Source organism: Alligator sinensis, unplaced genomic scaffold (assembly GCF_000455745.1).
Source record: "Alligator sinensis unplaced genomic scaffold, ASM45574v1 scaffold348_1, whole genome shotgun sequence".
Taxonomy (NCBI): Eukaryota; Metazoa; Chordata; order Crocodylia; family Alligatoridae; genus Alligator; species Alligator sinensis.
The window spans coordinates 3,076,773-3,101,072 of record NW_005841932.1 but is presented as its reverse complement, the minus strand read 5'-3'; positions in this window follow the sequence as shown (position 1 = coordinate 3,101,072).

Here is a 24,300-nt window from a genome sequence, read left to right as displayed (position 1 = left end):
GCTATGTTGGCTAGCACTATGCAAGAAAGAGACTTAGGGGGCATCATTGATCACAAGATGAACATGAGCCTGCAGTGCGATGCTGCAGCTAGTAAAGCGACCAAAACGCTGGCTTGCATCCATAGATGCTTCTCAAGCAAATCCCGGGATGTCATTCTCCCCCTGTACTCGGCCTTAGTGAGGCCGCAGCCGGAGTACTGTGTCCAGTTTTGGGCTCCACAGTTCAAAAAGGATGTGGAATAGCTTGAGAGAGTCCAGAGAAGAGCCACGCGCATGATCAGAGGTCAGGGAAGCAGACCCTACGATGACAGGCTGAGAGCCCTGGGGCTCTTTAGCCTGAAAAAGCGCAGGCTCAGGGGTGATCTGATGGCCACCTACAAGTTTATCAGGGGTGACCACCAGCATCTGGGGGAACGTTTGTTCACCAGAGCACCCCAAGGGATGACGAGGTCGAATGGTCACAAACTACTTCAAGATTGTTTCAGGCTGGACATAAGGAAGAATTTCTTTACTGTCCGAGCCCCCAAGGTCTGGAACAGCCTGCCACCGGAGGTGGTTCAAGTGCCTTCATTGAACACCTTCAAGATGAAACTGGATGCTTATCTTGCTGGGATCCTATGACCCCAGCTGACTTCCTGCCCTTTGGGCGGGGGGCTGGACTCGATGATCTTCCGAGGTCCCTTCCAGCCCTGATGTCTATGAAATCTATGAAATCTCCTCAGAAATATGGTTTTAGTGGACCCTGACTAAAGAATATGCTTAATTTTTATTATTTGCACTGAGATTAAGACACTCTGGCTCTAAGAGGACTATTGTGTTAGAGGTTATAATAATATATTTCCTGACACAAAATCACTGGGTTGGTTTTTTGTTTGTTTTTTAAAGCTCTCTTAAATTGAGAAAGGGGAATTAAAGGGGAATGGAGAGGGGATACCATCCACTCTTTAAAAGGGTATGTATATCCTGTTGCTTTGATATGAATCTTCTTTCATGGCCAGATAATAACAAATGAAATAATTATGGAGGATTTATTGGTGTAGGAATTGTTCCTAAATCACTTTGAAGGAATTTCCTTTTGGATAAAGGAATGGTCAGATCTGGACGCAGGCAGGCCTCAAAATATATGCTATAATTAGGCCTTCACAATATATGCTGACAAGACCAGGAGGCATCCTTCTTCATGGCAACATTCCTGGTGGTGTTATTTTTAGGAATAATATAGCAGTAAGACTACCCTGGGATGACCCCTCTTTCTATTACTCCACAGAATTGCAGTTTGGGGAAGTCTCAAAAATAGGACACAAATGTGTCTCTTTTCCCTTGTTAGTGAATTTTGTTTGCATACATTTTAAAAGATATCAGAGGCCCACCTAAGAATAAGAGTTTCATGGATATAGGTGATCAGTTATAGGCAGAGGCATAGCCAGGCATCTGCACAAGAGGCAGCCATGTGACATACAAGGCAGTGCTGACCGTCTTGATGCCAATCACAGTGATAAGATCAGCTGTCTCTGCAGCTCCGGCTGGTTTTGTGCCATTCCAAAAAGCTGGCACTCAGGGCAGCTGCCCATTCTTCCTGCCTCAGTTACACTACTGATTCAAATGTATACAAGATGTAGATTAAGCTCAGATTTGAGAGTCAGATTCCAATAAGGGGACAGGGACATTTTTATTCATCTAATTTCCAGATGGAAGATAACAGGCCAAGTGAGTTATCTGGGCCTTCAAGTACCCTGCCAATTCAGGTTCACAGCTGGGCCTTGATGATAAGGAAATTCTGCAGTGGTAATCTGTGTTACGACTGCCTGATTCTCACTTATGGACTTCTAAGCAATAAATATGAAACGTGGTTACTGTACATATTAGTGTAACTAACTGGGTATTTTGAAAGGGGATTATGTGAGGAAGAGAGAGCCACAGGGGGCAAAGGAGCACCAGCCAAAGATAGAATCAGCGGCCCCAGCCCCAAAGCCCCAAAGAGCCCGGCAGAAATCCTCCTTACCCAGGTGTTTCTGGAGGTAAGGGGCTGGAAATTCAACCCCCTGTATAAAGAGGAGCCTGGAGCAGGCAGGAAGGGGGAGCACAGGACCGGAAGGAGAGGAGCCAGGCCGAGCAAAACTGCGGGAAAGCCTGAGAGCAGCCTGGAAGACTGGCAGGAGGCTCCTGCAGAGAGGGAGCTCCCCAGAGGAAGCCTAGATAAAAGAATTGGTGAAGTAGCAGCACCAGAAACTTATGACAATCTTGCTGGCAGCCTGAAGCGCACAGCACAGCTGGAGAAAATACCGTAAGGACCCTAATAGAAGGGGAACCCAGAGACAAGGTACCATAAAGACCCTAAAAGGGGGGCAAGGGCAAATTATCAAGGGTAGACCCAGTGGAACAGGCGAGGGTGTAGGGGATGGTGGAGCCCTCATGAACATAGGATGGCGGATGATGACTGACTGGAACTACACGCCCAGGTACATAATTCTACGCCCATAAACATCAAGTCGTGGCAGGAGAGGATGTGGGTGTGTGGACCTCTGGTTGGGACTCCTCACTGATATCAGCTGGTAGGCTGAGGTCCTATGGTGATATAAACAACATTTATATATATATATATATATAGAAAGAGAAAACAATAGGCCGGTCAGAGACTGACTGAAGCCAAAACAGCTTATACCCAGAGACCGAGGGCGGGGCTAGAGGAGCAAAGACTCTTGGGGGCTACGTAAGTAGTACCCTGACAACTATGTACATAGTACCCTGACAGATTAAATCATCAAAGCACACAGAGTACTAAAGGAAATCCAGAACTTTCCCCAGCGCTAAATGTCAACTTATCTCAAATGGTGGATCTGGGGCTATGGCAGAGAGCTGTCTGGCCCCCATAGCTCACAAGGCCAGAAGATCTGAGCAAGAGGTAAAGAAGGTGAACTATTATATTGAATATCTGATGATAGTAAACACTTTTCTCACTTTGGAGCAAATAGGAAAAATTCATTTTCTAGGAAACCAACTGAGAATTTGGGACAGGCAGCAAAACTAAATGCTAGCTCAACCTGCTGGCAGATGACCCCTATACATACTTTGCAGGAGATTTCAGCTTCCAGGGGCCAAAAAAAAAGTGACCTTACTGGAAGATAATCCCAAAGGAATCTGGATTGGACTCCATATGTCTGGTATAACAAGGAAGTAATCCATTTCTCGCAGCCCCCGAGAGAATCCCATATGAGAGAATAAGATATGGTCCCACCCCAAGTTGTGGTACCATCACCAGGATCACAAGTTTGGTAGTATGGAAGGATAAGACTATTATTCACAAGTGAGGAAGGAACCATGATCTTTTCTGTCTGGATCATTGCCTTACATGTTCCCAGGTGAGATAAGTTAATGAAGATGTAACCTAATGAAATCACAGTCCTTGATCTTGTGCCTCCTTCTGATTGTACAGGAGGAAGAGCCAGGCTGTAACTCAAACAATGTAGTATCTCCTTTGTGCTCTTACACAACTGCATTATATTTGGTTCTCATGAGATAGTTGCAACTTAATTACACATGATTCAAGCAAAACATTACCCCAAATCCTAGGACCTCTTTATCAACACAGATACAGTAAAGAAATCTTATCAATTCTATACACAGGTAAAGATTAAAATTCATAGATACAGGATTAGTACATGACATAAGGACTCATTATTTCACAGAAGATGTGGCATTCTGGCTAACAGAGCAGAAGTTAGAAAACAAAACTAAAACTGCAGATTTCCATCTGACTGGAGTTTTGGGGAGAGTGGAAATAGGAAATTAGGCGTATTTCACTATTTAGCAGAAGTAATTTTTTGCTCCATTGGCTCAGTATATTTTATTTGAGTTCTCAGCTAAAGAAAATGTGATATAAATTCCTCTTTCACTTTGGTTTGTCTTACCTTAGAATCAGGACTTCTTTCATTTCAGTTTTTACACCTAAATATTTTTTGGCTTATTGTTAGCTATGGGTAATTTAATGATATCTTTCCCATTATTTCAGTGCATAACCTAAAATCATTCAGCCCTATGTGATAACCCATTAAACATTAACTTTTCTTGATCATAAATTCATTCCTATAATATATTTTTTGAGAATCTTATTAACCAGATCTTTGATGGTGTAAACTGATTCAATTCCATTCTCATCAACAGAAATTATATCAATTCATATCAATTCAGGATGCATTCCATTTCCAAAAAAAAGCAGATTTGGTTTTATAAATTTTAGCCAAGTATATAATTCTAATAAGAAAAACAAACTAAAAGGGGAAAAAAAACTAAGTAGCTGCTTTTTCTAGTGCAGCAGGACATTTGAGACTAATGAGAAATTATACGTACTAGTATGTTTTTCTCTTGGGGTCAACATTTGCATGTTTTGTTTTATGTTCCTTATCAGTAATCAATTCCACTTAGAGACAAGAGTACTCAAGGACTAATGCAAAACAAACTGCATTGATGAAACTTTGGCTACTGAACCAACTTTTCAACTAAATTGTGGTGTGTTGAATGATGGTCCCATTTTAGAAGTTCAGCTTTCCTGTAAAAAGTTTTTTAGTAAAAATGTAACCATCTTCAAGGAACTATTCTTTTAATCAGTTTCTTCTGTTTCTCACATTCTTCTTACTTCAAAGAGATTTTCTAAATTATCTAGTTGTACTCTGAAGTAACTCTCTCCATTTCCCGAAGAAAAAAAAAATTCTGTGCATTCTGTCATGAAGAGAATCTCTATTATGGTCTCAAGACAAGTAATAATTCATGAAGATATTTCTGTAGACCACAAGGTTTTGATAAATCTTTTTTGCAACAAAGAAAAAAGTGACTATCCTTTCAAAGATAGAAAAAATATTATCACACCTTTATTTAAAGAAAAAAACTGCAACCAAAATATAATACTCATCAAGAAACATAGTGATGTTTTAAGACTAGATTGCAATCCCATAAGAGCAATTGAGAAGGTATATTTTTTTAGTAGTACACACAAAGTTAAGGCAAATTGGGCATCAATGTGGACTAAGGCACTTAAAATACAATTCCATTCCATCCTGCTTGAGGCCCTAGAAACCCATTAAACCTCCTATTGTTGTAACACGTTGTCCACTGCCCCTTGAGAGTGAGTCACAAAACAGCAGCAAGGAGGCAGACCACCTTTTGCATTAACATTTTTTAAGGACTAGCATGGTGGGAAAGAATTAAACTGTTAAGTTAACTTACGTGTCCAGTAACCTGAAACAGAATCTAGTCCCTAGTATCCTATATTTTCTTTCCTATGTTCTCTCTCCTATTTTTATATCTTTTCCTGTACTGTGGGAGAACCTATGCCTAACTACTGCATCAAACACCGACTATTTGTCTTCACTTTCCAAGTCCTTCACCGTGTACCCTCAATGTACACATCATCTCTCAAACATCATTGGAAGATCCTCTCCCACTTCCATGCTAGAGAAATGCCAGCCTTCTGACTGAAGCCAAATGCTTTATAACAAGTATCTTTGTGATTTCTCCCATGCTGTTCCTCACATGTGGAAGGAGATCCATAAGGAGTTGAAAAGCTATTTCATTGTATATTTAAGAACTTTCCTGAATACTCTTCTTTAATGTAACATCTGCAAAAGAAGCTTAACAACTGACAAACAACTACTAATAGTTATCCACTGCTTATCATGCTGACCAGTATTGGCCCACTGTTTTCATTAATGCAGTCCCTCTACATCTTGTCCTCTATTTGTAAATCCCTTAGGGCAGGATCCAGTTTTGCCCTGTGTCTATATAGCACTGAACACAGTGTGTTCCTGGTCCATGTTTAGAGTTCATGCACACTACTGCCATATAAAACAAATAAAATAATACTGGTGCATCTTAACTGGGGAGTCCATTTTGCTAGGAATCTTAAGCACAAGGACAAGATCCTATTCTACCTATTAGGTATCTAAATAGAGCTTGGGTTTTAAGGGCCATCCAGATTCTATTTCACCTAGCAGGCATTGAATTTTATTTAGGCAGGTAAATACCATTTTATTTCACCTTACCTAAGTCCCTTTAATCTATCAATGCATCTACTTTTGGAATAATTACTACCTATCTCTTACAAAAGAGTCACAAAAAGGACAGTGAAGTGGACACCCAGTTTTTGTATCATGCTGGGACTCAAGCAGGGTGAAACAGAATTGCATATTATGCCTGTGCGAAGCAGCTAGTATTCACTTCATATTTGGATTCGGTTGATTTGGGGGACAGTGATTCGATTTGGTGATTTGAATCACTGTCCCGAATTGATTCAGCCAAATCTGATTTGGAGATTTGGCCACAGCCGAATCAGCTGAATCTCCAAATCACACAGGCCCAATCCCCCACCCACTCTCATTGGCTGCCCTGGCTGCCCCTGCTCCTGGGTCTTTGAAGAAAAAAAAAACTACACTCACCGGCTCCTGCCTGGCAGGGGGAGTGATCCATGCAACATGGCGGGGGGCTCTTCCATGAGCCCCCCAACCCCCGCCTTCCCTCCCAGCCGCCACCATGGCTGCCCCACCTGCCCCAACTCGTAGCCCTTAAAAAAACCTCTCAAAAAACCCTGGATACGCCTCTGCCCCGCTGGGGGGGGGGGGGAAGTGCAATCCCTGCTGCCCCTCACTACCCCACCCTGCATGGGGGGCTCTTCCATGAGCCCCCAGAAGCCCTAAGGCTGCTTCAGGAGCCGGTAAGTTTGGGGGGAGGGTTAAGGGGCCGGAAGCTGGGGTGGGCAGGGAAGCAATGGGGGGCTGGGAGAGCAGGTGGGGCACAAGAGATTCATGGCAGAGCACCCCCCACAGCATGGGGCAGTGGGGGCAGTGAGGATTGCCCCCTCTGCCTGGCAGTACCTGGTGAGTAGGGGCTTTTTTTAAAACAACCAGGAGCTGGGGTACAGTGGGGCAGCCATGTGGAGGTGGGGGCTGGGGGACCAGGCAGGGATCGGAGAGCAAGAGCACTCAGAGGGGCTGGGGAACAGGCAGGGGGTGGGGCCTAGCAGGAGTCTCTTCATGGTCCCCTCTTCCCTTACTCCAGCCCCTACCTCCCCCTACTTACCAGCATGGAGTCTGCGTCCAGCTCCCTGCTGCAGCCAGTAGGGACTGCCTGAATCACTGAAGCTCTCCGAATCTTTTCTGAATTGATTTGGAGAGCTTGAATTAATTCAGACCTTTTACTTGGTCCCCTGATTCAATTTGGATTCAGAGATTCAGCTTCCCAGTTGGTCCAAATCTCCTCCAAACTGAATCAGCACCTGAAGCTTCGCACAGCCCTATTGCATATACAAGCCCAGATCCACTTATGTGCCCAGTTGGCAAAATGGAATCTGTCCCTAAGTGCCAAAGTACAATGCTATATTAGTTGTACTTTTATGGTGAAGGCTGTTTTGTTACCACAGTAACAGTTCTCCAGAGACTTGAGTGGGAAGGAATAGGATTATGACAATCTAATGTTACAATATTATTTACAATCTAAGTATATGGTAAAACACATCATATAGATACAAGCAGTAGGAGATGGAATGGGATAGATCCACATTCTATATACAATCCTATTTACCAGATTATTGCCTCAGGAGCCTTAAATGTAATAACGTCATTTAAAAAAAAAAAAGAAAAATGGGATGGAAAAATAGCTACTAAATGACCGGAGCCCAATTTTTGTGAAACTACCTATTTATTCTATGTATACTTATATCTATAGTCTATATAGAGAAAAATAAATAAAACTTTTATATAGATAAACAACTATGGCTACAGATGGACAAACAGAAGCATAAACTGCTGTTCCTTCACTAGGGTAACAGCTTTTCTACAAACTGAGACTGAACAGAGGAATTCTGTTTTGACTAGACAGTTCAGTACATATTAAACCAGTTCATTTAGGGGCCAGCCTGCTATTCTTATTCACATTGAACAGCACCTTTCTCCTTGAGTGGTCTCATTAAGTCAAATAGGGTGACTTGTGAAATAAAATGTGTGAGTAGGAATGCCAAAATCAGCTTCTTGTGGGGGGAAAAAGTACAGTTCATGTTCTTCTGATGTTTCTATTGAACTGTCGGACAAAAGAGAACTCCCTGGTTCAGCTTGTGGAAAAAATGTTAAACCAACTGAACGAACAGCAGCAAATCAACTTACCCATACTCTGCTGAAAGGCTGGCCAATATATTTATCTGCTTAGAGTTAACAAGTACTATGCTACTCATATGATAAATTATTATATATTGATAAAAGAAATCTGTATCTGCTTCTCAATCAGCTTGTACAGATGTGTCCTCACACACCTTAAAGTCTCTTGGATAAAAGAAAAAATTGGAATGAACATGGTTCAAAAACTTAAGTCCTTTCAAAGGATAATTACAGTTGCTTTCTTTTATGTTATCAGGCATGCTCCAAATACTGATTTAAAATGAGCAGTGGGTCTGGTTTTTTATGTAAAATCTTTCTACCCTCTCATTGGATAGATACTGCATACAAGCTCTACATGCAATAATATCTGAAGATCTTTTGCTGGTTATCAAATGAAAAAAAAATGAAACGTGAAATTTCATGAAGTATAATAAGGACAAGTACAAACTACAGCACTTGGGATGGAAAAATCCTATGCACCAGTATAGGCTGGTGACTGACTGGCTAAGCAGCACTACTACAGAAAAGGACCTGGAGGTTACAGTAGATAAGAAGCCTAATATGAGCCAACAGTGTGCACTTGTTGTCAAAAAGACTAATGGCATACTGGGCTGCATTAATAGGAGCATTGCCAGCAGATCAAGGAAAATGATTCTTCCCCTCTATTCTGCACTTCTGAGGCCACATCTGGAATACAGTGTCCAGTTTTGGGCCCCCCACTACTGAAAGGATGTGGACAAATTGGAGAGGGTCCAGTGGAAGGTACTGAAAATAATTAGGGGGCTGGGGAACATGACTTATGAGGAGAGGCTGAGGGATCTGGGTTTGTTTAGTCTGGAGTAGAGACGACTGAAGGGGGTTTTAATATCAGCCTCCAACTACCTGAAGTGTGGTTTCAAAGAGAATGGAGCTAGACTGTTCTCAGAGGCGGCAGATAACAGAACAAGCAGCAACGGTTTCAAGTTGCAGCAAGGGAAGTTTAAGTTAGATATTAGGGAAACTCTCTCACTAGGAGGGTAATAAAGCACTGGAACAGATTGCCTCGAGAGATTGTGGAAATGCTTTGACATCAGTAATACAGCTGTTTATATGGCACCTCTGACACACTGAAATGACACTTCAAATCCCATTTACTTTATTTCAGTTGATATAAGTAGCAGGGGAAACTAGATTTTGTTTAATCAGTCTCTCTTACTTTTCCTTTAGATCAAATGTAGGGTTATCTATTGATTTATTAACTTGTCTAAAAGATATTAATAATGTGAATTATTTTATTGATAAATGCTTATGAGGTACTGTGATACTGTTGATATTATAGGGATGGGGAGGATACAAATAAATGGATTAACTGAATTGGCACATAGCTCTCTTGGGCTGAAAAAATCAAGGTATTGTCCAACACTATAGAGATGTTCCAGATATTCTTGGAATATTGGACTGTAAAACAACATCACTTTTATATGAACAAGCTGTTTGTCCAACAGTGCACACAGTTAGTAACCCAATGCCCTTTTAAGCTGTTTCCACATAAGCATGGATATTTGTTTCCCTGGGGACAATAGGCAGCGGCACACCTTGTGTCACTGCTACTTGTTCCCAGGAAACACCTGTGCCACACGCTCTCTGGAGTACAGCAGGTTACCCCAGGTGGAGTAGGGGAGGCTGAGGCCAACGCTGGGCTGGCCCCAGCAGCCTTACCTGGGAGCCTCCTGGGGCTGTAGGAACAGCGATCCGGTTGCTTAGAACCTGGCCGGCAGCTGGAGTGTGGCTCTAGCCAGCCAGGCTTCAGTTTTGGGGAGGCTGCACTATCCCTGTGTGCGTGGTCCTCCTTTGGTGCAGGTTTTTTTGACCCTAGGATCTCCTGGGGTCAAAAAAGCCCCTACTGCTGTACTTTACAGTGTGGAGGACAGCTGAATGTGTAGTATGTGGCACTGCAGACATACCACACGGTTGCACATTTCTGGATATGGTCTTACTGTTTTTACAACCTACTTGACTCTTCTATTTAAAATGTCATGTTGTTATCATTCAACTTTTACAGAACAGTGAGTACTGTCATTCTCTGAACTATAAAATGGGTATAATTTATATTAAATTCATATAATGTAACATGAATTAATTACACATGGTGACAGAAAATTGAGAGGAAAATGAAATAAAATATTTCATGTACTATTAAGTGACCTTTTCCACCTAAAGTTTTCTGTAACTGACTATCACCGATTTGATGTTTGCCCTTTCTTTTTCATTCAGTGTTAGCACTACTAGTAGCAGATTGAGAACAAAGCAATTCATTTTGAAAATTCCATGCAGCTCAAGTATGATCTTACTGGTAAATCAAAGAAAAATGTAAAATGCATACAGTAGGTGGTTACTTGTTAGGACTTGGAAAAAAGTGAACTGAAGCAAGAATTCAAAAGCTCAGTCTTGTCTTCCAACACAGAAATGTGTAGAACAATGTAAAATATTTTACAGGTTTGTTTTACTAACCTATCAAGTTATGAAACAGAATCCTCAATAATAAGAAACACTATTTCTTTCCCAGAAAGTAGCTGTGCTGATTGTAAGAATGTGATATTGTGGTGATACATAAATCTTCAAAACCTCAGCATTTGAATACGGCCTGTGTCGCAAACCCCTAATATACATCAGCCAACAAATTTCAGCAGGTGTCCAGTTTGCAGTGCTTCAAAGCAGTCTTATACACCTCATACTGCCTGCAGTGCACATGCACTTGTTCACCTCACTGCTGCTTTGCAGCACAGCAGCTTTTTTTTTTTTTTTTACACACAAGATCCCAGTGTGAAAAAAACCAGAAAAAAGCAGTGCAGTGCAGCACAGTGCATTCAGCAGCAGCATGCAGCACCAGAAAGGGAGCCTGGCCTGCCATGCGCTGGCTCTGGCTTGATGCCACTGCTGCCCTAGGAGGTCCCAAAAGATCAGATAAGGTTACAGGGATCAGAACAGGTGCTGGCCCCAGTCTCCCCTACTCCAGCTGAGTCACTCTGCTACACATCGGAGTGCACTTGCAAAGGTGTGCCCAGGGACAAATAGCAGTGGCACAAATATGCGCCACTGCTATTTGTCCCATGGGAAATGCGTGCCCCTGCATGTCCATGCTCATCTATACGCACTTTATGGGTACATCTACATGTGCAAATAAAGCAATATAATAAACTTTGGAGCAGTTTGAGCCAGAGTAGGCTGCTCCTGCGCACAGCATCTACATGTACACCCAGGAGAGCAGCAATTAGAGCTGGGGCAGAGCAGGCCTGTGGCTGGTGCAATTTATGCCCCTGGTCAGTGTCCCTGACTATACTATCCTATGGTAGAGTTAATTAGTTTACTGCATCCTAATACCTATAGACTGTGATGCTTTACTGTGGAGTTAATTAGTCTACTCCACAGTGTAGGTAGACCCCAGGAGTAAAGACACCAGCATGTGTAGATACACCCCAGGAGTAGAGAAGACACCAGCTCTATGGATAAAAACACAGGAAAGTTCTGGAAAAGGCCTGTATTGTATGGCATTCTGAACATTTAGGCAAAGAAGGTAACTGGACAGCCATGCAAAAAATGAAAGGACAAACTAAATGAGAGAACTTCAGAGGAAGAGAAAGAATCAAGATTGGCACCGTGGTGATACCAGTAGTCCCTGCCTAGCAATAAATGAAAATAAAGGGATATAAAGAAATTTTTCATGAATGGAAGTAGAGTCAGTGAAAAAGCCATTTTTTCACTGAATGTGAGGAATAACAATTCATGGTTTTCCTTTACTTCTTAGACAGGAAGAAATAAGCAAAGAAAAGGAATATTAAAAGTTCAGATGAGGATAAATGAAATGATGCAAGGAGGAGGAAAAAAGTGAAGATAGAAGTGAAAACATATGGAAACTTGGTGAAGAACAGTAGTGGATGAATGGAGGTGCGTTAAATGTTTTAATCATCTGGTGAAAATTTTGGAAAATTACAAATTTTCCCCTATCATGAATTGTGATAAAACACCTAAATCTCAAATTTTCTTGAAGTAAAGCTTTGAAAAAAACAACAATGCTATCTAAGCCCATTGAAATGTGGCATTTTGAAAACTTTGAATTTTAATTTGTAAAGTAAATTTTGAAATAAAAAAGCATTTTGAGCTAGGAAATATAAATTTTTGTTTGGAAAACATCAAATGTGGATACAGTTAAACAATTCTGAATACATCCTTTTTTAAAAAAAAAAGATAATTGAATCAATACCTAGTACTTCATTGAAAAGTTGCAGTTTCAATACATGTTCTGATAAAGAATGTTTGTTCAAAAATGTCAAACGCACCTGAAGGGGAATATAGTAGAGCTGGGGAGGAAAATATTTCCTATCCCATGAAAATTTATGATTTCCTGTCACATTAGGGCAAAACAATGGACTTCCATATTTTGAGAAAGTAAGTGACAGATTTCCCCTCTCAAAGATAACCAATAGCGAAGTGAGTGTCTCATCTGCGTTGTGAAGGCCCAGATTCACATCCTTGCTGTGCTTAATTCAGTTTGGAGATATTAAACAGCCTAAGATGGAATTGATCTAAGTTACACTGTTTTCTGTAAGCAGCATAGTATAGACCAGTAGTGAACAAAACATACATTTACCCTTTAGTAGTGGGGTGGGTGGCTGGTGGTGGGGAGGGAGGGCAAGTGGTAAAAGTGTACTGTCTGCACCTGGCCCCACAGTCAGCTGAGTGTCCAGACTACTTGGGGTGAGTCTGTCTGTCTTTGTCTGCTTTTTTCCCACTAGAAATTCCATTTTTGTTGAATCTGGTATAGATGGTATCACAACATTTTAGTTATCAGTAAATCAACATTTTGGGCATCTTTACACATGCTCTGGGAGTGGGTGGAGTGCTTTAATTAGAGCAGCTCTGAGAGCCACTCTAATTAAAGTGCCCACAGGATCTTGTGTATTTAATAATCTATGCTTCAAAATGGTGGCGGGGGCACTTTAAGTAAAGCTTGTTCAGTGAGCTTTAAAGTGCTCCTGCCACCATTTTGAAGCATGGGGACGCTGAATACATGGGATGTGGAGGTTGTTGGAACTAGCTAATTAGCACACTCCACTAGACTCGATTACTTGAGTCTGCTCCAACATGCTGTAATTACAGTGTATCGGAGCAGCATCCCTGCACATCTACAGGCACCCTTTGAGAGTAAATAAATAAATAGTTGCAGCTGGGGGGAAATGTTCCACCAACTCTAATCAACTGCTTCTAGGCTAGAAGCCATTTCTGAGTTAAGACAAGAGTTTTCATGAACTGAATTTTCTTTTCATATCTAAGCATTTTCCATTCTTGAACTGCTTTTCTTGTAATTCTATAAAAGGCACTAATGCTGTTCATTTCTTACTAGATTTTCCCTGCTGATAGGTATTTGTTCACAGAAGCATATTTGAACCAACTCCATCTGTCCATCTGCTGCTTTGACTTTTACACTTCTCTAATTCAATGTAAATTTCACGTACCTCTATAGCAACTCTCAGGCACAACTTGATTTTTCAAATGAATGACTTTTTAGTTCAATTAGTTGCTTGCCATAAAATGCTCATCCTTTACTTTTTGATCATAATGTACATTCTCTATGTGTAATAACTGTTCTTTAATACCAGTTGATCCTACAGATCTTTCCTACTAGCTATCACTGGGATGAACCAATTCACAGCATGATCCAATGAAGCAGAATAAAGAATACTATAATGCTTTAAGACAGGGGACTCACATAAGTACTTCTGTGTGGTCCTTTCCTCAAAGCAAATGCTTATTTAAGTGTCCCAGCATCAGGATTTAAAAAAGAAAAAAATTGCCTCAGTACATGCATATCTGGTATCTTTTGAACTCTATTTGGATCTTTCCTACATGCTGTGCTTAATTTCAAAATCCAGTGAAATCATTACATATAAAACTATTTTGTCTCTCTTATCTGTGCCCCACAGTATATTAATTTTGTTTTTGATTTCTGATTAAAAATATAAAAGTTCCAGAGAAAAAGAATGAAGGACATCTGCAAAACATTCACAAAACTCTTGTAATATGCATTTTTTGGCTCCCGATTGCACATCAATTCATATGTGTGACTGCCACATGTTATTATGTAATGTTAATCATTTCAGTCAATTTTAAGATGTCTGTTTTATGAGGTACAATTTGTACAGTTGTCGCACTGAAATTAATCTGTGATGTGGTGAATCCAATCTTTACAATCAAATAACACATACAGCATGACATTTTAAAAGTTACTTATTTGAGAGATTTTAGCAATATTCTCTGTGGTATGCCAATTCTGAGGCCCAGTGAAAATAGAAAGACTCTAAGGTTCCATTAGGCTTTGGATTGGGTCCTACAAAAATAGGGAGTTTCTCAAATTAGGGGGGGGAAATCAGAAAAGGTAGAAATATTTCTATTACCATTTCATGATTACCCTGTTGTTCTATATCTGCTTGAGTCATTTTGCCTGTGAATGGAATGGGATGGTTAAATAGTGCTTAATATCCAGAATGTATGGGCCTCTGGGAGATGGGAGATCAGAGTGACTTTTTGACTATACATTGAGCATCTGATAGCAAACTTCATGAATGAGACAACGCATTAATGTATGGGCTAGAATCATTCAGCTAAGTTTCAGGAACCTCTCATCAAAATCACTCAGCTTTTAGCACTCTGCAACAAATTATATAGGAAGCTATGCATTAATTTTTGAGAGCAAGTAACTTACATACTTCATCTCTCCTAAATAGGAAGCAGCATGCAATGATGCACCAGAAACAGAAGAGTTTTCAGTTTGTGACCCCGAGTCTGTATTACTCCTTTCCATGGGTGAAGTTCAACCTCCTATCCCTGCTGCATTCTACTTCTGACAGCTGTGTTATCAGTTTGTATGGGGTTCTCTAACCTTCTATTTCTGCCCACCCATTTTTCACCTACAGAGTCTGGGGATCATCTTCCTCTCCTGCCCATTCTCAGAGCATCCCACTACTGCTTACTATTTGGATAAGCTTTACCCATGCTTAAGAACAAGAAAGGGCTCATGTTCAGGTTTAATTTATGTTTCTAATTTTAATTTTAGATCTGTGAAAGATCCCTTAGTGACAGCTGTGGTTACCAAAGTTTTCAGTTCAGAAAATTGTAATACACTTGCCTTGCCAATGTACATGACTCTTCACAGAAAGAGCTGCATCCAGGTATCTCTGTCAACATGCCACATAAGAACAGTTGTGTCCATAATGGTTGCTTTGTGGATATGTGTTTTCTGGGAACCAAATTCTACATGTGTAAAGCATGTGACCTAGCAGCCATCAGCTTGTATACACTGTTTGCCCAGGCTGGACCTAAAGTGATGGCTTTCTCCTGAAATTAAATAACCCAAGGATCAGAACATCTGACAAAAATTCTAAAAAGTATTTTCTAGAAATAATTCTGAAAGAGGATTATTATTGTGTCTGGTACACCCTACATTTCAGGGACCTGATGAAAACTATTAGAGCTAACATTTAATGGACATTTTACTCCTACATGCTCCCATTTTGCCAGGAGGTAAAGGGAAAGTACTTGCAAATCACTACTGTGCTACACTTCAGTCAGCAGTGATCATGGATGGCTGAGGAAGAATGATATGGGGAGATGTCAAAGAGCTGCAATATTTAATGAAGGACTAAGATAAAGCCTCAAGCATTCTCTCTCATTATCTTTATATCTTATTGTAAACGAGTATTAATACCAGTGAAAGTTCCAGGGTCAAATCCAAAAGTGAACTGGATGTTTTATTTCCTTTCTTGTATTTAACATATTTTATCACATACATCATGCACCTTTTCCCCAAAAATTAGCTCCCCCAAATGAGCCTCCCCCCCAACAACCACCAGATTAGGGTGCATGTTTTAAGCAGGTAATCTATTTTCCTTGCTGTAAAAGATGCTGATAGGAAAAACTGTGCATGCCATGCAGTGGCCAAAATGGCTGCTGCTAGTGTTTGCTCTGCAATTTGAAGGGACAGACTCTTGTGATAACCCTGTCACAGCCCTAGCTATTGGCTGAGCTCTTTTGCTTGTGCCTTAAGCAGCAAGTGAGCTAGATGTTAGTAAAATCTTGATGAGACTAGTGATATGGAAACAACTTTATTTACAGGAACTTTTATATATAACTACTTACAGTAAAGAACTAACAGTCTTGCCACTGCCCTTGCTAGGCTCTGGGGCCTAACGTTGTGTGGCAAAGTAAGTCCTTCTGGGAACATGGAGGCTAGGAACAGACATTCAAAAAGCCTGAGCCTGACTTGATTTGATCTTTGTAGGTTAGTCTAACCTGCAGAGCTTGAATCAATTTGCAAGTGGATAGACATTCACTTTTGAATCAAGAAATGCAGACACATCCCTGAAGTGGCTCAGGCTAGTAGCTGGGGGAACAGCCCATCCTTCCCTTCTACAGCTCTGAGCTGAGGAAGGGTGTGGCCAGGCCCTGGCAGGACTCTCTGATTAGGGAGGGGTTTAAACTCCCACCCTGCCTGCACAGTCCCCAGCCAGGGTGTGTCTGGAGGGGGAGAGGGAAGCAGCCCTTGCCAGGCTTTTCCTGGCTCACTGCTCAAGGGGCAGGGGTGTTGCCAGACCCCAGCCCCCGGCTAGCACCCTGAGGGAAGGGAGCAGGGAGGACCACTTGTATGAATTGCATGCATCTGTTGATGATACTGAGCTTTTATATATCCCTCTCCCTGCTTCTTCATACTGTCTGTAGCAAACTGGCACTCACAGGTCCCATGCATTGCAAAACAGGTCATTTCTCACACCTCTCTCAGTCCCCTCTTGAACACTGAAGATTGCAGCCTTTGAAGCAAGCAAGCCAGCAGGCAGCTTATCAGCCCATCAAGAAAATAAAGACTCTCTCATCACTAGCTCAAGCTTTTCTTAAAGAGCTATTTCCAGGAAAGGGGTCTGGGACAGAAGATGCATAAAATTGTTTCACCTAAATCAGTTAAGTCTGATACTATATTCAAACAAGTTTATCTTAAATCAGTTTTCGCCATTTTGAAACTGATTTATGTTCACTGAACTTCTGTTCCATTACAGGTTTAAACCAGTTTCTGATCACTTAAACTGGTTTATCTGTAACTTCTGTCACTAGCCCAAGTGTTTAGGAAGTGTGGCATTGCAAAAACAGTCTGCTGCACAAGGAAGTCCTTATGCCACTCTATGTTGACTTGCTTCATGTCATATAGATAGCCATGACTGGAAAAATCTGTTTTTCTAACTTCTGCTTTCCAAAAGCTAGGTGCTTATTTTATGTGGAGGCATGTTTATGTGAGAAAATATGGTATTCCTTTTCACACCTCTTTCTTTTAGTCCCCACCAAATGTAATTTATACTTATTTTTTGCACCCAGTATAAGTAAAATAAGCATAATTTCCCCTTATTTTCCAACCAACTTTTCCCTGATTGGCAATTCATATGGGGGTAGAATCATGGTGGGGATTCTACCCCCATGATTCTGCCAAAAGTAAAATATAACAAAATTTGATTTACAGTTTGATGAGGCTTAGCAAGATAAGACACATAATTATTATCACATGTCTTTCAGGAATTGTTAGAAATAACTTCCCTTTCAAAACTGGGCATTTCCCCTCTTATCCATGCATTTCCCTTCCAACTCAGCCCAAAATAAACATATGCCCCCCCAAAAAAACCCTGCTGCCAGAGCTAATATACTGGCAAAAGCATAAGATATATTTGTGTTAAAACTTCATCTTTGGCACTAACAAATATACTTGGTGAACTCAGCCTGCAAAAGTGTCTTGTATATTAAAGAGACCAAAAGCAGAAAGCTATATTTACTTATCAATATAAGAAAATAATCTGCTCAGCATATCAGGATTTATTTGCTTTATGAATGTAAAAGGGGTACCACCTGGTGGTGAAATTCCATGAAGAAATCAGTTTATTGTATTGAATACTGTATTTTCCTCATACTGGTAAAGTCACTGGTAAACATTTTGACAGGCAACCCTAAAAACAACCCCCTGAAGTATTATGAAACCTCTGATGCTCTTTAAAAACTAGAACTCTTCCAACAGGCCACTATTATTTTCCCAATCTGTGTTCCTAAAGGCTGTTTAGCACAGTGACTGCCAACTGGCAATACCCAGCTGATGAAAACAATGAACAAGCAAAATGGCTTAATTTAAAAACTGTTTTTTTCTCAACAAAGACAAAGCAAGTCTGTAGCAAAAGAAGAAAAATATCATTTCTTTCTCATTTGGTAAATACATGCCACAAGATTTCATTGAGCAGGTGCTCTTGAATTCTGTGTTGCTACTAAAATGACTGTACTACGAACTAAATATTTCTTTCTCCAAATCAGTCTTACTAGATTATGTATGAAAAAACCTTATATAACTACACTAATGCAAACATTTTTCTTTTACGTAGAATAAAATGCATCAAGGCACACAGACAAATATAAATGAAAAGTGGAAAACAACCTTATACATTTTCTCAACTGCATGCCTGCCTCAACCTTTGTTAAAACTTTAACATATTTTTTGTTGCCATTCCTTATAGCATATGAAAAATATTAAGACAGCTGAGTTTAAAAAGTATCCCAGAGATGTATTTTTTCCCGTGAAAAAAAAATATTTTACGGAAAAACCCGAAAAAAGTGTCTACTAGTTTTAATTGTTATTTTTATTTAGTTTTGTGTGTATATGTGCACATGCATGTGCAGCTCTACGTATCACACAGCTTTAGGATTATGGGTTTGCCTTTGGGGGGGGGGCTTGATCTGATATCTGAAGAAGTGAGTAGGAGTCTTCATGTTAATTTTTCCCTAGCAAAAAACCATTTCTGCTACTAAGGCAATAATGTCTGTTTTAATCACCTTTAGCCTGAGACCTAGTCAAAAACACTGGGAGGACAAAAATACCTTGCTGGAAATGACCAACTTTCCATTAAAATTCCCAAATCTGTAATAATAAGAGTGGATCCTTTTTTTTCCCCCAAAGCCTGCCCACCTCTCCTGCATCTGGTAGGCAAGCTGCTGGCAGGCCCTGAGCAATGGTAGGCCCCGGTGCTTCCCTCCATGGCAGTGGCACCACCCCCCCCCCCAGGACTGCCCAGGTGGGGTGCCAGTGGGTGGGTGCTTCCCTGGGGGTGCTACCACTGCAGAAAGAAACACAGGGGTCCCCCACAGCTCACAGGCTATGACCTGCCAGCAGTTTGCTTCCAGTTTCCTCCCTGGGCACGGGAGATGCAGGCAGATTCTGGGAGAAAAAAAAAAAAAGATCAGGCCCTTTGCTCTTCCCCCACACCCCACTTGGCAGAGCCTACGTGTGTGAGCTGCTGCTGGGTTGCACAGCTCCTGAGCTGCAGTGGGGACTGGAGCTTCCCTTTATGGTAGTGTTGCCATCCGGGGCTGTATGGGTAGGGTGCTAGCTGTGTGGGTGCAGCTCCAGCTTGCAGGCAGCACCTGTTGGATCCAACAGTGCATGGGATGCTGGAAGCCTGGGAATGCTCAGGGAAGCTTGGACTTGGTGGGCTTCCAGCGCCCTGTTCACCATCCCTGCTTCCTTCCCACTGCCTGGGACCAGGAATGGGCTGGTTGCCCCAGGAAGGTGGCTGGGTGTGCTAGCAGCCAGCGAAGATGGCAGGGACTGTGCATGGGTCACTGGAAGCCCACCAAGCTCGAGCTTCCCCGAGCATGCCCAGGCTTCCAGCACCTAGTGCACTGTCCCCACCACCTTTTCCAGATAGGGCCCTTGTACATGTGAGGAATATTGCTATAATTTATGTAGCAAACTAAAATACATGGGATGCATTTTAGCTTGCTATGTAAAAGAATAATTTAAATCAAAATACACTACCAGACTTGTAAACTGTTATGAAATTTCATCATAATATGCCACTGAATATGTACACTGTTATGGAATTAAATTGCTAAAAAGGGCAATTAATCCACTAAAAGGGGCAATTTCCACTAAAAGGGGCCCTCCTATTCTATGACTATGAACAAGTCACAAGGTCAGACTTTTGACAAAATATGTATTTACATTTCTAAGCCTGAGTTTATACATGAACAGCTTTATGTAGCCTTTTTGAGGGTGAGAAGTTTTGATTCTGTTAAAGTATTCAGTCAATGGATAACTCAAAATCCTGTATTTAAAGAATACTTTTGCAATAAAAATGTAATTGCAAATGTTTTGTAGGTTTCAGCTCTGTCCTTGGACCCATATTGTTCAACATCTTCATTAATGATGTGGACATTGGAGTCAGAAGCGGACTGGCTAAGTTCGCCCATGACACCAAACTTTGGGACAAAGCATCCACACCTGAAGACAGGAGGGTGGTGCAGGCTGACCTGGACAGGCTCAACAAATGGGCAGATGTGAACCTGATGGTGTTTAACACTGAAAAATGCAAGGTTCTCCCCCTTGGGAGGAAAAACCTGCAGCATCCTCATAGGCTCAGCAGTGCTACGCTGGCTAGCACTATGGAAGAAAGAGACTTGGGGGTCATGATTGACCACAAGATGAACCTGAGCCTGCAATACGATGCTGCAGCTAGTAAAGCGACAAAAACAAAGGTGGTTCAAGCACCTACATTGAACACCTTCAAGAGTAAATTGGATGCTTATCTTGCTGGGATCCTATGACCCCAGCTGACTTCCTGCCTTCGGGCAGGGGCTGGACTCGATGATCTTCCGAGGTGCCTTCCAGCCCTATGAAATCTATGATTTATTTGCCCAGAGTATATAAAATATCTCTCTCCAGTTATTGGCATCTTATATCATGACGTTATTTCTAAAGCATTTTTCCTGTATTAAAGTATCCTAAACTGCTTTATTACAAAGCATTTAATTAATAAAGGAACAGTATGAAAGCAAATAGCTATTATATGCCTAACAACAACCTTCACAGGGTTATGAACATCTGCATCAATGCCAAATTGTCTACTTTTATATCAAAATAAAAAATTAACATACCTAAGAAAAGTTATTGAAAAGTACTTGAAATACATAAGACTAAGGAAAACATCCCCCTTTTAGCTCACTAGTGCTAGAAAGTCCAAGATCTTGATTTATTATTTACTGATGTTGAATTAAAGCCTTAATTGTGAGGAGCAGATCTGAAGATGAATTCAATTACAGTTTGTCACTGAATATAACTGCAAATATTGATAGTTTTCTGATTGTTCAGTTCATAGGATTTTTTAAATTTCAGAACGTGTATAAATTTTCTGAAACAATCTATTCAGAGCAATGTATAAAATGATAGGTAGCAGCTATCATTTTATAGTACCAAATTAAAATTAAGTTTCCCTCAATAGTTGAGTTTAACAATAGCCACATACTAACTTGGAAAGAGATAACTAACTCAGAGAGATCTCAACAAAAACAGTAATTCACTTGGGTAAAAACAATTGAATAAGCAGTAAGCAGTCTGACAATATGGAGAAGGTATAGACTGGAACTAAAGTGAAAACGTTAAAAGGTTATATGAAGTAAAATCAAAAAGAAAACTGAAACTAGTAAAACTCAGTGAATCATCTTTATGTATAAGCAAGGATTGTATTAACATTAGAAACAAGCCAGAACAACATACATAAAAGGGGCCCTAAAATTGCTTAAATCTGTATTGTAAACTAGTCTAAAAAGAAAAGTCTCTCCCATTCTCACTTGTATATATCAAGATATATATTAGGTACCAGTGTGGAAGTGGTACTGTGTGGCTTATGTAACACATCCATATGAAATGCAGATTTCTCCAAAATTTCTGCCACAAAGCATCTCTTTTTGCACACCCTCTTTTTGTGTTGTGATGGACACAAATGGATTGTTATTCTTTGCAATAAAAATATTAATCATGGAGGGATATCTTATTTACCAGGAATCTCTCACAGTCATCTCTATTAATTCCTTTTTCCTTCTTCTGGTATATTCTAAAGAGCTAGCTCAGAGACAAAGAAAATGTCAGTAATATTTTATGTCAGTATAGCTCAACAAACAAACCAACAGGCAAACACACAAATAAACCTCCTGTTACATAAATGCCCCTTAAAGTTTTAAAAGAAAAAGGTGATTCTTACAAGAAAGAAGAGACTCTACAAACTGTGTTTCAAATAATGTTGGAGACGTATATGTGAGGAAAGATGGAACAAATGGCTCAATGAAAGTAACAGGGTCAACCTCTTCAGTGCCTTCAGGCCTGCTGTAAATCGCAATGATACTTGATCTGTTTCTGTTCCTTCTAATGCATTTCCAATGTTTTCATTTCAGAGGGTTTCTAAAAGCTTTTGACAAGGTCCCTCATCAAAGGCTTTTTAAAAGATTGAGTTACCATAGGATTGAAGGGAAGGTTCTTTCTTGGATTAAGAGCTGGTTAAAAGATAGGAAGCAAAGCGTAGGGCTAAATAGTCATCCCACAGGGGGGTGTGCTAGATCTAATGTTCAACATTTTCATTTAATGATCTGGGAATGGGGGTTCACAGTGTAATTTCCAGGTTTGCAGATGATACCAAAGTATTCCGGGTAGTCAAATTCCAAGACGACACAGAGCAGCTGCAGAAACATCTCACCAACCTAAGTGAGTGTGCAAAAAATGGTAGATTAATTTTAATGTCAACAAGGTAATGGACACAGGGTTGTGAACTAGCTGATACTACTCAAGAAATAGACTTTGGAGTCACTGTAGATAGTTTTCTAAAAATATCAGCTCAACATGAAGCGGTGATCAAAAAGGCCAATAAAATGTTGGGCATTGCTAAGAATCTATATTGAAAATAAAATGAAGAACATTATCATGCCATTATACAAATCCATGGTGGGCCCACACCTTGAATATTATGTGCAGTTCTGGTCTCTGCATCCCAAAAAGGATGTAGTAGAAATAGAAAAGTTACAGAGATGATCAACCAAAATTGTCAGGAGTATGGATAGACTAAAAAGGCTAGGGCTTTTCAGTTTGGAAAGGAGAAGGCTGAGGGGGGATATGATAGTGGTCTATGAAATAATGAAAAGTGAACAGAGAACACTATTTGCCAAGTCACAGAATACAATACCTTAGGGGCACACACTGAAATGAGTAGGAGGCAGGTTTAAAACTAGCAAGGGAAAGTACTTTTTTATGCAAAATGTAGTTAACATGTACAGTTAATTACCATAGGAGGTGATAGAGGCAGATAGCACAGCCAGGTTCAAAATGGGACTAGACAAATTCATGGATGACAGATCTACTAATAGCTGTTGAACAGAATGGTTCGAGATGTTTCCTCTGGCATCTCTAAACCAATCATGTTGGATGCCAGGAAGGGTAATGAATAGGGGATAGATCACTCTAGGGTATATCTGGTTCAATGTTCTCTCTCAAAAGCATCCACTCCTGTCACTGACAGAGATAGGCTATTGGACTAGATGAACCATTGGTCGGATCTAATAGGTCACTTATGTTCTTCTCATGAGTGATATTATATGTCACTCATGAAGAACATAAGTGACACATAATATCCTACCATTTTAGGTAGATATAATATCCTACCTAAAATGGTAGGATATTATATGTTCTAACTGTATATCATTATGCAGTACACTCAAAATTCATAAATGAACTGTTTTTCCATTCAACCCTGTATTGACTTCCTCATCATTACTAACATAGATTCATAGATTATTAGGGACTGGAAGTGACCCTGTAGATCATCAGGTCCAGTCTTTGCACTGGCAGGAAAAGACAACTGGGGTCAAGTAACCCCAGCGAGGGGACTATCCAGTCTCCTTTTGAAGATTTCCAGAGTAGGTGACTGCACCACCACTGGAGAGAGTTTATTTCACAGTCTGGACACCTTGACTGTGGAGGAATTTTTCTTGGAATTGAGCCTGAAGTGGCCTTCCAGGAGTTCACATCCACTGCTCCTGGTGTTCCCCAGAGATGCCCTGGTGAACAGCCATTCACCAAGTTCTTGATGTATTTCCCTGATGTAGCAGTAAGCGACTATCAAGTCCCCTCTCAGTCTTCTCTGCTGTAGGCTGAAGAGGCCCAAGTCCCTCAGTTTTTCCTCATATGGCTTGTCTTGCAAGTCCCTGATCATACAGGTGGCTCTTCTTTGGACCCTCTCAAGTTTTTCCACATCCTTGTTGAAGTGTGGTGCCCAGAACTGGACAC